Source organism: Quercus robur, chromosome 4 (assembly GCF_932294415.1).
Source record: "Quercus robur chromosome 4, dhQueRobu3.1, whole genome shotgun sequence".
Classification (NCBI taxonomy): Eukaryota; Viridiplantae; Streptophyta; class Magnoliopsida; order Fagales; family Fagaceae; genus Quercus; species Quercus robur.
In genome coordinates this window covers 14,099,611-14,113,388 of record NC_065537.1, presented here as the reverse complement: position 1 = coordinate 14,113,388, position 13,778 = coordinate 14,099,611, and the positions used below count along the sequence as shown (strand labels likewise).

The 13,778-nt window shown below is 31.7% G+C and overlaps 1 pseudogene; it reads left to right on the top strand.

Annotated features, from left to right (window-relative positions):
* Positions 1–3,842: 3,842 nt before the first annotated feature.
* LOC126721427 (wall-associated receptor kinase-like 10) lies at positions 3,843–9,868 on the top strand (annotated as a pseudogene).
* Positions 9,869–13,778: the final 3,910 nt, after the last annotated feature.

The following is a 13,778-nucleotide window of genomic DNA, read 5'->3' as shown; positions in this document are numbered from 1 at the left end:
TGCTCCTTTTAGTAAGTTAGTAATTGCTGTAGGGGAATATAAGTGCCCCTGAAAAACCCCATAATAATTTGCTTGAGTACATAAAATGGAGAGGATCTGTTCCATTGGGAAGAGCGTAAACATAATTTAAAAAAAAAATAATAATAGAAGGACAAAACGAAATTGGCTAGGATCTCTGTTGAATCAAAATGATCAGATATGGTTCTATTTGTTCTTTAAACTTTTGTGCTGGAAGCCAAGGAGATTTAACTCAAATGGAACCTCTTCTCCCAAGTCCCACCTGTGTGCAAAAGAGGCAGGCCCTTGCTTATTTTTTAAAGGCGCAAAACACATCCATTTTGGTAGATGTTGAGTTTGACTCTTAACTGTTGATAGAAAGGGACAATGCAAACTTTAATTTAATCATAATTTCTTTAGTAAGTAAATCAATTTATATGCTGTTAGTTTTTTACTTCCCTTTTTTATCCCACTTCTTGGGAGTGATCATTGATTTCTATTGTTGACTTTGTTATAGGTTGCTTTAAAGATCATCTCTAGCGCATGGTCTGGAGTTGAGGAAACCACCGAATGGGGTGTTATAGCTATATAGGTGAAAAACTACGCACGACATGCAATATGCTAATCCCATTAACTAATATATCAAACCGTAATTGAGATAATATATCTAGAAGGTAAGACTGGTTGTCATTAGATTCTCTATATTGGACCATTCAATGGCACCAATATGTTTACTGACCAAATTATGAAAATAACTAATGGGGAGGTAAACTTTAACAATAACATTGAGCTTGAACCCTGGCTTGATAAGATACAGGAGAATTTCTCTACTTACATAGCTAGTACGATTGTTGTCCAATTGGTCTGTTCCCAAAAACCAAGACCAGTAAAAATTTTGGTCTGTTTTTAAAGCAAACCCACTAAAGGGAACCATTCACAGCTGTTACTAAATTGCATATAACACCAGAGGATGCCGCAAAATTACCCAAATCAACACCATTTCATGCCATAAAAATGAATATTGCCAATACTATGGCCAAGTTCAACACCATGTATACACACGATACCATTAGTTGCAACTTGCAAGACAATCCCTAGCTCCTACCTTCACTCAAGTAATTAATTCAGAACATAAAGAAGGAGAAAGCACAATGATCCCTAGCTCCTACCTTCACTCAATTTTCTGTTTTGGCCTGTTGGAATTTGATAAATAAAAAATAACAATCGCTATGGTACAATTTTGTTTATTTTTTATTTTTAATATAGCTGGGTTTTTTTTTAAAAAAAAAAAAAAAAAATTATTTTAATGTGGTGTAATGTTAAAATAGAAGATCTGATGTATAGCATATTTTAAAATAATGTGCTAAAATTGAAAAAGTAAGTTTTGACGTGGTAAAATAGCTTGATATAACATGCCTGATGCTAGTGCTTTTTTTGGAGTCCCTCTATTAACTATGCTAAATTGAACGTGTAGCAATCATGTTTTCTGGTCAGTTTTAACTATGCTAGAGCTAATGCTCCTTTAGAATTTATCCATGGGATCACTATTTTTATGATAGAGTTTTCCGATTTATCCTTAAATTAGGAATATTGATACTATCACTAATATTTAATCATATGCAAGGTTTATTATCCAAAAAAAAAGGGGGCAAGATAAGCACAAAATAGAGTCAAAATATATATTTGTATTTTTTTTTTAATGAAAATAGATTTTTATTTTGTATCATGATAAAAGAATAAATTTTTTTTAAAGTATATTAATATTTGCTATAGTTTTTCTTTCTTATAATAATTAAATGTTATAAGAATTGCATGTTTTTCCTAAAATAAATAATAATGTTCAAATAACACACAAATGTAATTTAATTTATTTTTAGCACACCAATGTAATTCAATTTATTTATATAACAAATAAGAGGAAGAAAACAATTATAGATAAAATCATATTTACATTTTATTTAGATTTTTAGATATAAATATTAGTTAGTTATTAGTATAAAAAAGGGTAAACTACATATAGTTGGTCTCTATCCTTTTGGTTGTTTTTTAATTTAGTCTCTATCCTTTTGGTATTGTGTTAAAATGATCATGGGCATTAAGTGTTGGATAAAAAATGATAATATAGTTAACGGTGATATTAAAATATTATTTTTATGTCAAATAAGTTGCCACATGGAATTTTTTGAAAAATATAACCAATAAAACTAAAACTTTACGAAAATTAAAATCACAAACATATTTAGGGTTTAAAATTTTAGTAAAAGAAAAATTCTTCAGATTTAATCTTAACGTTTTGGAGCTAAAGTAACTATTCGGTTAGATTTTCTTTGCAGCTTCCTCCTTAAGTTCTTTTCATTTTTATTTGCCTATCATCTCCGTAGCTAATGGAAGAACCAAAATCAACTATTAGTCACACCTAAAACCTTAATGAGTTCTCAGAATAAAAGAAAAATAAATCTAAATGTAATGTCTATTGAAAACTCATCTAACATATAGTCTATCTCTACTTAAACTTTGTTACTAGATTTAAGCAGCTGTATGGGCCTTCCAAAATATGTGTACATATATTTTGTAATATTTTAATAAGTTAAGGGGGGGGGGGGGGGGGGGGGGGAGTAGACTTATGGGGAAGACAGCATCTTTCAAAATAACAAGTAAGAAAAGTTTAATTAGTAGTTTTATCTCCTTAAATTTGTGTGGGAGAAATTAATCGTGACTTTTTTTTTTAACTCATTGAAAACGAGTGACACCATTAGAAGTCTTTAATCTTGTTAACGTCTCACTCAGTCTTTGGTCATTGTTCAAAACTTCCAAAGTCTTTTGGTCATTGTTTGAAACTTTCAGAGACTTGGAAAGTTATAATCTTAAAATTTTGAACTATATAATAATTGTTTGATGCAAATTGCATAATTGCAGACTAAGTGTATGGCAATTATCAAACGTGTAGCAATCATGATAACAAAGTATATTCAATAATATTTCATTGAAAACAAATTCATAAATGATTCCTGTGTAAAAATTTATCAAGTCTCTTTGCAAGAAAAAAAAAATTGGTTGAAGCTGGAGTACTTATCTTTTATTCGGTGCTTTGTGCTATTATCTCTCTCCACGATACATGCTTCAAATCCACCCATAAACCTTGAATATCCCACATACAAAATATCCCGGCCTATGATGTACTCTGCGCTCTTCCCTATCATCATCATCATCATTATTATTATTATTATTTGTGAGAAACAAATGCATAGAAATGATGGAATAAGATTTAAACACAAAGACATACCACAAACTTTACTTAAAAGTCATAGTAACTTTTAAGAGAGATTATTCTCCTCTCATTAATATATTAAATTAGTTGAATTAGTTCTAGATTAATGTAAACAATTTAACGTTATAGAAAAAAATAAAATACCACAAAATTTAACGAGCGTAATTTACATTTTAGACTAGATGTAATTATAGGAAGTATATGTAATTACCTCCTTTTCTCCCAAACTGTGGAGATATGGGTTTCATTGGGATTCTTATACAATTCACTTGGGTTGCTGTGGTATTATTTGAATTGACAGCCGCAGCAGTAGCATTTCCAATAGCGCTGCCCAACTGCCTTCCGAATGTGAAAGCACTAAGTACATAGTCAACAGCTCTTGCTCTGGTGTTGGGTGTTGCGAGGTAGATATTCCTAATGGGTTAAGGAATATTAGTATCAAGCTCAATTCTATAAATAATTACACAAAAGTAGAGAGTTTCAATCCTTGTGGCCATGCGTTTATTAGCAAACAAGGCACGTTCACTTTCTTCATTGATTCCCTTCGCACTCTACGGGAAATAGAAGTGATATGCCAATGGTTCTTGATTGGGCGATCGGTACTGAGACATGTAATGATGTTACCAACAAATCGAGTTACATATGTGGAGGTAATAGGCTAATAGCACGTGTATTGATTCCTAATGGAACCCATACCTCCGCCATGGTTGTCTATGTTAATTTCTCGATAATAATAGTAATTATTATTATTTCTTCTATTTTAACCTAATTTCAATTGAGTCCTTTAATATATATATATATATATATATATATCAATTTTGTCATTTAAATTCTAATAATTAATATATAATGTAATTCTTTTGTCCACCTCTGTATTGGACTATTTAATCCTCAAAGGAATGTGGTTTTGGAAAGTGAAAAAAACTCATAAACAATAACATGATTGGATGGAATTAGAAAGAAAGATTAAATTGAAAAGAGATTAATATTGAAGGACTGAAATGAAGATACAAAATAAAATTTAACGAATTGAACTGAAAATTAACAGATAGAAACTCTTTAAAACTTCTTATGTTGCAATACTTTGTCATTTCATTTTAATAATATGTTACTGCTTTTCTCTCAGCAAAAAGAATAAAGTCCTTGTTTAATTGTTTTACTTTTTGTTTGTTTTGGTTTTTTTGTTTATTTTTATTTTGTTTTTAAATCTTGGTCTTGAATATGTCATTGCTTTATATTTACTATATTTATTTTAAGTCACTTAACAATGGGCTTTACATCTATAGACATTGACAAGTGTGAAAATGATGATAACTATAAGGCCCCGGGAGAATAGTGTATGAACGTACTAGGGAAATTTACGCGTTCTTGCATCGAGGGGTACCATTTGGACCGAAGTGCAGGAGTAGACGTCCTTTGTGTTATCAATCAACCATCGCTACAAGTTAAACTTTTTGTTGGTAAGTATACTCAGAGTCTATTTGAGAATAGGTTATTTAGCTGAAACTAAGATTTAGTTTTTAAATAAGAGGCTTTACTAGTTAGACTAATTGGAACCTATCTTTAACTTTTAGAGTTAAATAGTATTATTTCACTCCTTAAGCTTACATTTAGTTTGGTTTCATCTCAAAACTATTAAAAGTGTTATACTTTGTACTCTTCGGTCTACTTAACTTTTGATCCATCTTAAATTTCCAGGCTCATAGTCTGGTTTCTCAAAAAAAAAAAAAAAAAAAATTATCCATCTTATTCAATAGAATGTCTAGTGATACTATTTAATGATTATTTCATATTAGTTCATTTGATTTGGAGCACTAATTAATATCTGTAAGCATTAGTTAATAGGAGAATTATTAGGAGCTATTAGGGGCTAGAATACAGTGATATGGTGCTCTCTTCTCTCACATTCATGATGAATCTTACCATAAATTTTAATTTGTGGGATCCAGGTCAAATTAACTAATATAATACTTACCTGAAAGAAAAAAAGAAGTTTTAATAGCTTAGCACAAAAATGGAAATTCATGCAAATTTTAAGAGTGGAAAAAAGAAATTCTAACCAGCAACCTGTATCATGTCCAAAAGAAAAATATAAAAAATGACTCTTTGCAAAATTGTAATCCATCTCCCCCTTGGGCCCTCTAAGAATGGTATAAAAAGTCCATTAATAATGTTTATTTCTATGGGCATATGCTTCATCGTTTTGCTTCTTAGTAGCTCCTAGATGTACTTGATAGAGATTAGCAGGCTAATATTCTATTTCTTACAAATGTAGGTGTTGGCATAAGCTTCATAGATGTGCTTGTCTGTAGTTCTTGGCTGTACTTGATAGTTAAGCAAAGAAGGTTAATCAAGCTTAAATAAAGGTTCTTTGAACAAAAGAGAGGGGGGGGGGGGGGGTTAATTTTACAACAAAAACTCTCCAAACAAGAAAATTCAACTGCAATAGCCAAAATTTTCAACAAAGAAGAGTTGCAAAAGGCTACCAACAATTACGATGAGACTTTAATTATTGGCCGAGGAGGTTTTGGTACAGTTTATAAAGGAATTTTACTAGATAATAGGATTTTGGCCATCAAGAAGTCCAAAACTGTCGATGAAAACCAAATTGAGCAATTCATAAACGAGGTACTTGTACTTTCTGAAATTTACCATAGGAATGTAGTTAAACTATTGGATTGTTGTTTGGAGACACAGGTTCCTTTACTAGTTTACGAATTCATACCCAACGGTACTCTTTTTGAGTACATTCATCATGAAAGCCAGGCATCCACCATATCATGGGAGACTCATCTTAGGATAGCTGCAAAACTGCAGAAGCACTATCATATTTGCACTTTGCAACTTTTCCACCTATAATCCATAGAGATGTTAAGTCTTCAAACATATTGCTAGATAATACTCACACAGCAAAGGTATCATATTTTGGAGCTTCAAGATTAGTTCCACTAGACCAAACACAATTAGCTACAATGGTGCAAGGAACTTTGGGATACTTGGACCCTGAATACATGCAAACAAGTCAATTGACGGAGAAAAGTGATGTTTATAGTTTTGGAGTGGTCCTTGTAGAGTTATTAATGGCTCTTTCATTTGATAGGTCAGAGGAGGAAAGAAGTCTAGCTATATATTTTATATCTTTTTCGAAAGATAATAGATTATTTGAAATTCTTGAGAAACATATAGCGAAAGAAGGAAAGGCGGAGCAAATGAAGGAAGTGGCAATCTTGCAAAGAGGTGCTTAAGATTGAAAGGGGAAGATAGACCTACTATGAAGGAAGTAGCAACCAAATTGGAGGGTTTAAAAAAGGCAGAGATGCATTTGTGGGTCAATGTTGATTCCAACTCATAAGAAACCAAATTCTTGGTGAGACATCAGATTCTTACAAATATAATGCTAGTAATAAAAGTACTAATGTGTACGATAGTGTGAGAGACCAAGTAATATTTGACTTAGATGATGGGAGATGAACTTAGTTTTATAGCATATTTTTAGTAGATGCCATATTGTAATGATGTACTTTCTTGTTATGCGATGTCCATTTTTCCTTCTTTTTTTATCATTTTATTTTTCTTTTTTAAGTGCTTTATCCTAAACTAAAACTGGTGCAAAGGATAATTAAGACTAAAATATTGTTTTGGTCCCTAGATAAAAGTACTTTCTATTGATATCTGATGTCCGTAAGTGATTTCCACTTCCTTTTTTTCTTTTTCTTTTTCTTTTTCTGCCTTGTTGTAAATAAATATCATACTTCTCTGTTGATATTTCCCTTTATAAATATTACCTTTTCTTCATATCAAAAAGTAAATTTAATTAAAAAATACTTTCTTTTATACGGAAAAACGATGCTTTTAAAATATATATATATATATATAATTAATGATTGGTAGTAAGTACTACTCTTTGATACTTTATATTTTTTGTTTCATCCACAAATATAAAATAGGTATTAAGTTTAACCTATTGTAAATTTCCAATTTAGAAACTCAATGCTTGCGTAGTCGCGTTATCCTTCATCTCATTCACAGTGGCTTATAGGCTGCCTCCCAACAGCGATGCTGGTTCTGTCATCTATGCGGTGATGGCTTCGGCTTATAGGGTTCGTTTGTTTGGCCTTTGTGTAGCCTAAATGTGTGTTTCCAAAGAATTTGTGTTTTTAAAGAAGCAATATATATATATATATATTTATATATATTTCAAATAGTTAGCATTTTTACAAATTTACATTATGTCGGGGGCGGTTTTTTGTGCGTGCCACGTGCCTTTTGGAGGTGTGACTTTGTTAGGCCCAGATTTGTTTTGGGGAGGTCAACCCGAAACTGGACATTGGGCCGCATAGACCAATGGCTACCGGTGTATTTTTTAAGCCTACAAAATAGATAAAACCCAAAGTGTTAGAATTATGATAATTGTTGAAATAAATAAATAATATGCTTAGCATGATAGCTTTGATTAAATGGTAAGTTGATATGTTATTATTATGTTTGTTAAGTGATGTCCAATATTAGAAAGTGTTTAATTAGGTGTCCAATGTACAATAATGGGATGAGTCCGATAGTCCATGTCTAGTTGCGGTTCATGGTTCATGTTCAACATGATAAGGTATGTCCGGCAATGGTCCATGTTCAAATAATAAATGTCCAATGGTAGTTCATGTCCAAAAAAGATATGTGTTCAAGGATGGTTCATGTCCAAATAATATATGTGAGATGATGGTAGATCGATTTATTAATATGTATGTTCATTAATGAAGTATTAGTGAGATGATATTAAAATAACTTGCATCCAACGGCAAAATAATAATGAATTAACATGAATAATGTAATCTTGAAAATAGAGAAAGATTGACTTATCTTGTGTGTTTCTGACTCTAGCCGTATAGCATCACTTTGTTCTTTATGTGATTTGTGGCCCTAGCCATGTAACAATAATAGGCTGATGACATTCCAATAATATAATAACATTAGTTGAGTGATATAATGATAGTGAATAAAATATACTTAATAATATAAGGTTGAAGGTAAAATATAATGACTTATCTTCATAATTTGGGACTCTAGCCGTAACATCAGTGGACTTAGTCATTTCAGCAACCTTCAAACTTTGCAGCTCTAGCTGTACAACACCAGTGGGCTTAACATTTTAGCAGCATGGTGAAGTGAATTCTTTCATGGTGACTTCATGTTTGAAAAAGGAAAAATTGGTACAACTGGAGGGAGAGAGAGTATATCCAGCCGTGTGCATTGGTTGGTTAAGTTTGTCCCCTTAATCATGCACTTAAATGATTTTCCCCATGTAATGCTCTTTTAGTTTTTTAGTCAAGCATGAGTGATATTGCCTTCCATAAGAAGGGCTTTTAATTTTTATAAGTTTTGGCCTTCCATAAGAAGGGCTTTTAGCATTATAAATATATATCTTCCATGAGAAAGGGCTTTTGTGATGTGTTCTTGGAAGAATATTTTGATACGTTTTAAGATGTGTAGAGATGGTAAGAAATATATATATTGTGAGATATGATGTTTGTAATATGTATAGGAATTGTATATAGATACTTTGTTTGACATGGATCTTGTATGCTATGTGAGGTATGGAGTTCAAAGATATATGATGAGTATGTATGGGTATTTTGTGAGGAAGGTGTTTATAAAATATATGGAAGTGTGAGATAGATAATATGAAGGTTGAATATAGTAAATACATGAGATTATTCGTGTTATGGGTTATGTTGCTTTCTAAGAAGGGAGATTTTGTATGGGAAATAAAGAATGAGATGGAGATGTGTTTTGGGCAATAAAAATGAGTGAAATTTTAGAGTATTGAAGTGTGGGAGAGATGGATAGTGTGTAATAGTGCTGTCTAGGAAGATATATTTTTGTAAGGGAGATGGAGAAGTATAGAAGAGTTTAGAGATCTTTAGAGATATGGCAATAAAATGAATAGAGTTTCAGAAAATGGAAGATGAGAGAGGGATGAAGAAAGAAATGGAGATCTTTTAGAGATATGGCAGCAAGATGAATGGAGTTTCAGAATTATTGAAGATCAGAGAGAGGGTTCAAACAGAGGGGGGGATGGATGATGTCTTTAGTGTGTAGTTTGGTCCTCTTTATATAGAGCTAAGGTATGTAACTAGATTAGAATTTAGTTGAAGGAAAATTAGCAAATAAGGGAAAATCTTTGACAAAGTAAGTGGTCTTTTGTTTTTTAACCAAAAGAAGAAATTTTGAGACTTAAATGTTGCTGACACAGCTGGATGATGTCATGTGGATGACATCCTTTGCTTGGAGAAAAAATACTTGGCATTAAATTCATGATTTAACTAAAGATTGTGAGATGATCTTTAAGGTATCCTCTTGTTTCTGGTACCACAGCTGCTAGGATTGGGCATTTATTGGTGTATGACATCATTTTAGGACATGTGTCAACCTGCTGAAGCTGCTATAGATCTGTAGGAGCTGTTACAGCTTCTGTAGAAGCTGTTTGCAGCTTCCGTTGGAGTTGTTTCAGCTTTTGCAGAAGCTATCGCAAGTTCTGCTGGAGCTGTTATAGCTTGTGCAGAAGGTGTTGCAGGTTCCGCTGGAGTTGTTTTTGGTGTTTTCGGCTAAGTTTCTTCTCTTGGAAAAATTATATGTTTAGGGTCTGTTTGGATAGAACTTATTTTGCTGAAACTGAAAACTGAAAACACTATAGCAAAATAATTTTTAAATGTGTGAATAGTACCGTGGGACCCATTTTTAATGAAAAAGTTGCTGAAAAGTGAAGTTTGTGGGTTCGTGAACAGTGCACAAATACACTGTTTTGGTCAAAAGTTGCGGCTATTGTTCATAACAGTGATGAACAGTAGCATTTTACTCCTGAAACGCGTGCCCACAAAAAAAAAAGGCTGAAACGTAAACGTGAAACGCAGCTTCAGTGGATCCAAACAGATACTTAGTACATATATAATTTTGGTAAGTAATAGACTAGTTGGTTGATATTTGATGAAGTTTTAGAGATATAAATATGATCTTTTTGTATTTTAACCAAATCTTGGAGAGTAAAGAGAGCATTTTAATGCTAGATATGAGATATATATATATATATATATATTTAACCATGTGCTTGGAATTAATTTATATGAAAATAATAATATAACTAATATGGAATGATATGATTATATTTTAAAACTTATATTATATGATGGACATTAATTTTTATGTAAAGAGCATGGGGAGTTTTATCATTTTAAGTGCTTATGTGATATGAGAGGTTTACCCAAATGTTACCTTTTGCATACTAACCTGTTAGAGTTCAGGGAATTGGGGAAGACATGCCAAGCAACATGCTTTCCTTTATCAACTTTGAACTATTGGAATTTTACTAAATATACTTCTTGGCCCTCCAAACCACGACTCCCAAAATTCCCCCGATAAGACTCATGAGCTTGGATCATGAGCCAAAAATGAGAAGTTGTACCATGAGCTCGAACTATGGGCCTTGATGAGATCATATCACCATGAGTTTTGGACCATGGGCTTCGACATCATTTTTGTGAATAAGCACTCTTTTGGGTTTTAAAATAGATTCTCCCAAAATCTATGATAATATTGATGTGGTGTGGGTCGCCAATGAAATGAAGCTATGTGGTGTGAAAAATTTGTCCTCAACACATTATAAACAAAAATAAATTTTCATATTTTTATAAGGATAAAGTTTAGCTACAAAATTGTTTATAGCCTTAGGCTACAACCTTACTTAATATCTTTTTATTGGAGATGAATTTTAACAAATCTATCATTAGATTACATCTTATTCTTATATCCTCTATGATTGTAAAATTTCAAGAAAATTAAATATCAATAGTTATGTTATTAATAAATTGTTTAAATTTCAAGTTTTTGTAGTTTAAAATTATGCATAAAATGTAAGTTTATAAATTATATAGTAAATAATATCCGATTGACACAAAATTTGACATGTGTATTAAGAGCGTAAAGTATATGCAATTCAACAGTTAGATTTTCAAAAATGTAGTAATGTTTATTTTATTGAGTAATGTTATATCCTAAAGGTACAACAAATTTTGTAGTTAAATTTTGTCATTTTTAAAATGCATGTTTTCACATATGCTTATCCAAACAAGCTCATTAGCTAAATCCATTTTCATAAAAGCACTCACATCAATGTTTGTATAATAAAAAAGGACCTATTTTAGCTAATTAAACTAAAAATTCACTCACATCAGACCACGCAAAATTATATAAAAATATATGGTTGCTACTGTAATCGTGTAAATTTACACTTAGCACTATTCATTTTGCATTTATTTATTTTATTCTTTTTTTACATATCACAGGGGATCGAGGAAGAGAGTAGATGGTAGTTATTGTGTGTGAAGAAAGAAAAATAATTAAAAAAAATTGACACTTTAATGAAATATTGCAGTGTAAAATCGATAATCTGATATGAGGTGTTTTGAAAAGTGAGTATGTAAAGTGGAAAAATAAATTCATATGCAAAAATGGACATGAATATTTACATGAGTTGATACGAATGCTCTAAATTGATGTGTGGAATGAGGCACAAAAAATTCAATATTTTGAAGGAAATTCAAACGTTCTCTAATTGGTAAAACCCAAAAAGCTTGTTTAACAAGAGTAAGGCTGGGTTTGGATAGTGATGAAAAGGAAAAAAAATGCGCGTCTGCGTTTTTTCTGTGGGTCCCGTGCACTGTTCACGGGACCCGCAAGTACGGATTTCAGTAAATTTTTCTTTAAAATTGGGTCCCACGGTACTATTCACACATTTAAAAATTATTTTGCTACAGTATTTTCAGTTTTCAGTAATAAGCGGTATCCAAACAAACCCTAATTATTAGATACTCCTGAAATTTGGTGATGTGGTTTTATCTCCTCTCACATTCATAGTGAGTCCCACTAATTAAATTTATGGTAGGATCCATCATGAATATGAGATGAAGGAGCACTATGTCAGTGTACTTTAAGAGCACCTAATAATTTTGAGTTCAATAGACCTTGTCTTTAAGAAATCTTAAGTTGCTATGAATAAACTAGAAAGTAAGATTAATTGAGTAACAAAGAAAGAGGAAGAGATAGAAAACATTATATAATGGAGAAGACGAAGTGAAAAACAAAGAGAATTGTGAGGAATAATTCTGTGATAATATTATTTGTCTAACCTTTTACTGAAATTTTTTTTGTTGAAAGTGTGCTAAGTTAGAAAAAGTGAGATTTTAAAGCTGATGCCAAACAAACTAATTTTATCTCAATTACAATTTAAAAGCTGAAATCCAAAGATAAATTATCTCCTAACAACCATTCCCACGTTTTACGCATCTCTAACGGACTTTTAGAACTCTAACTAATTCGTATTAACATCTCTAATCCCATACGTCACCGTTTGAGTGAGCTAACACTTTCCTCTTCAAGTGGCATCAGTGAAACGCCACCGTTTGCCTAAGTAATCATATGTGTCTACAATTAATGAAACGGCACCCCTGTTGAGGCTAGAGTCCCATGATGATGACGTGCTCGCAGGAACAATGCTTTCTCTTCTCACATTATTCAATGTGTATTAGCTTGTTCTTCTCTTTGAGCTCAATTTCAGTTTTGATCCCAATTGCGGCCTTTGCCTATTTTGATTTCCATTCAAAGTGAACTCATTTTCATTGAAAACCCATATGATTGAGGAGATATTATTTCATACTAGGTTATATGTACTTAATAAATAAAATTTTTGAAGTTTAACGGTTTTTACAAGGGGCTTCCTATAGGAAACATGTGAGAGTATTGTTCTCTGCAATGGTTTCATCATACCTTGGGGTTAAATTATTTATTTGTGTTGTGGCTTTTTTTTTTTTTTTTAATTTAATTTAATTTTTTAAATGTGTTGTTTACTTTTTATAATTTCATTTCAAAAAACAAGGGTCCTTCGTAAGAAATAGGGGGTAAAAAAAAAAAAAAAAGCCTAATTGAACTAGAGTATTTGCAGTAGCTGGTATGAGTTTCCCTTTAAAAGCCCATAATAAATTATTTAGAGAAAAAAAAAAAAAAAGCCTCGCATAATAATTTAATTCAATCTAAGAAATAATGACTGCTTTCAAAGCAGTGCTTTTTACAATACGAACGCCTCTATATTTGTCGCTTAATTTTAAATGCAATAGGTGCAGATTCTAATTTGTTTCTCCCTGGAAAAATCAGCTTTACGCTATTATGATGCCAATGATGTATACTCTTCAAAATGTGGAAAATGTGTTTAGTCTACATTCAGATAATTTGAAATAATAGGAATGAGTGTGTCCAAAAACACCATAATTCAAATAAGCATGATTAGTCTTAGGTCTACTTTGCTTCCTAGTTGAAGGACTTCATATGCATTCAGTCTAAAACCTCAGTCTAAAACAATTTGTCTAATATGAGTCATATGACCAACAACACCACAACGGTGACAAGTAGGCACACACACTTAGATCTATCTTGAGGCCTAAAAGGGTTTCTAAACATGGATTTTGAAACT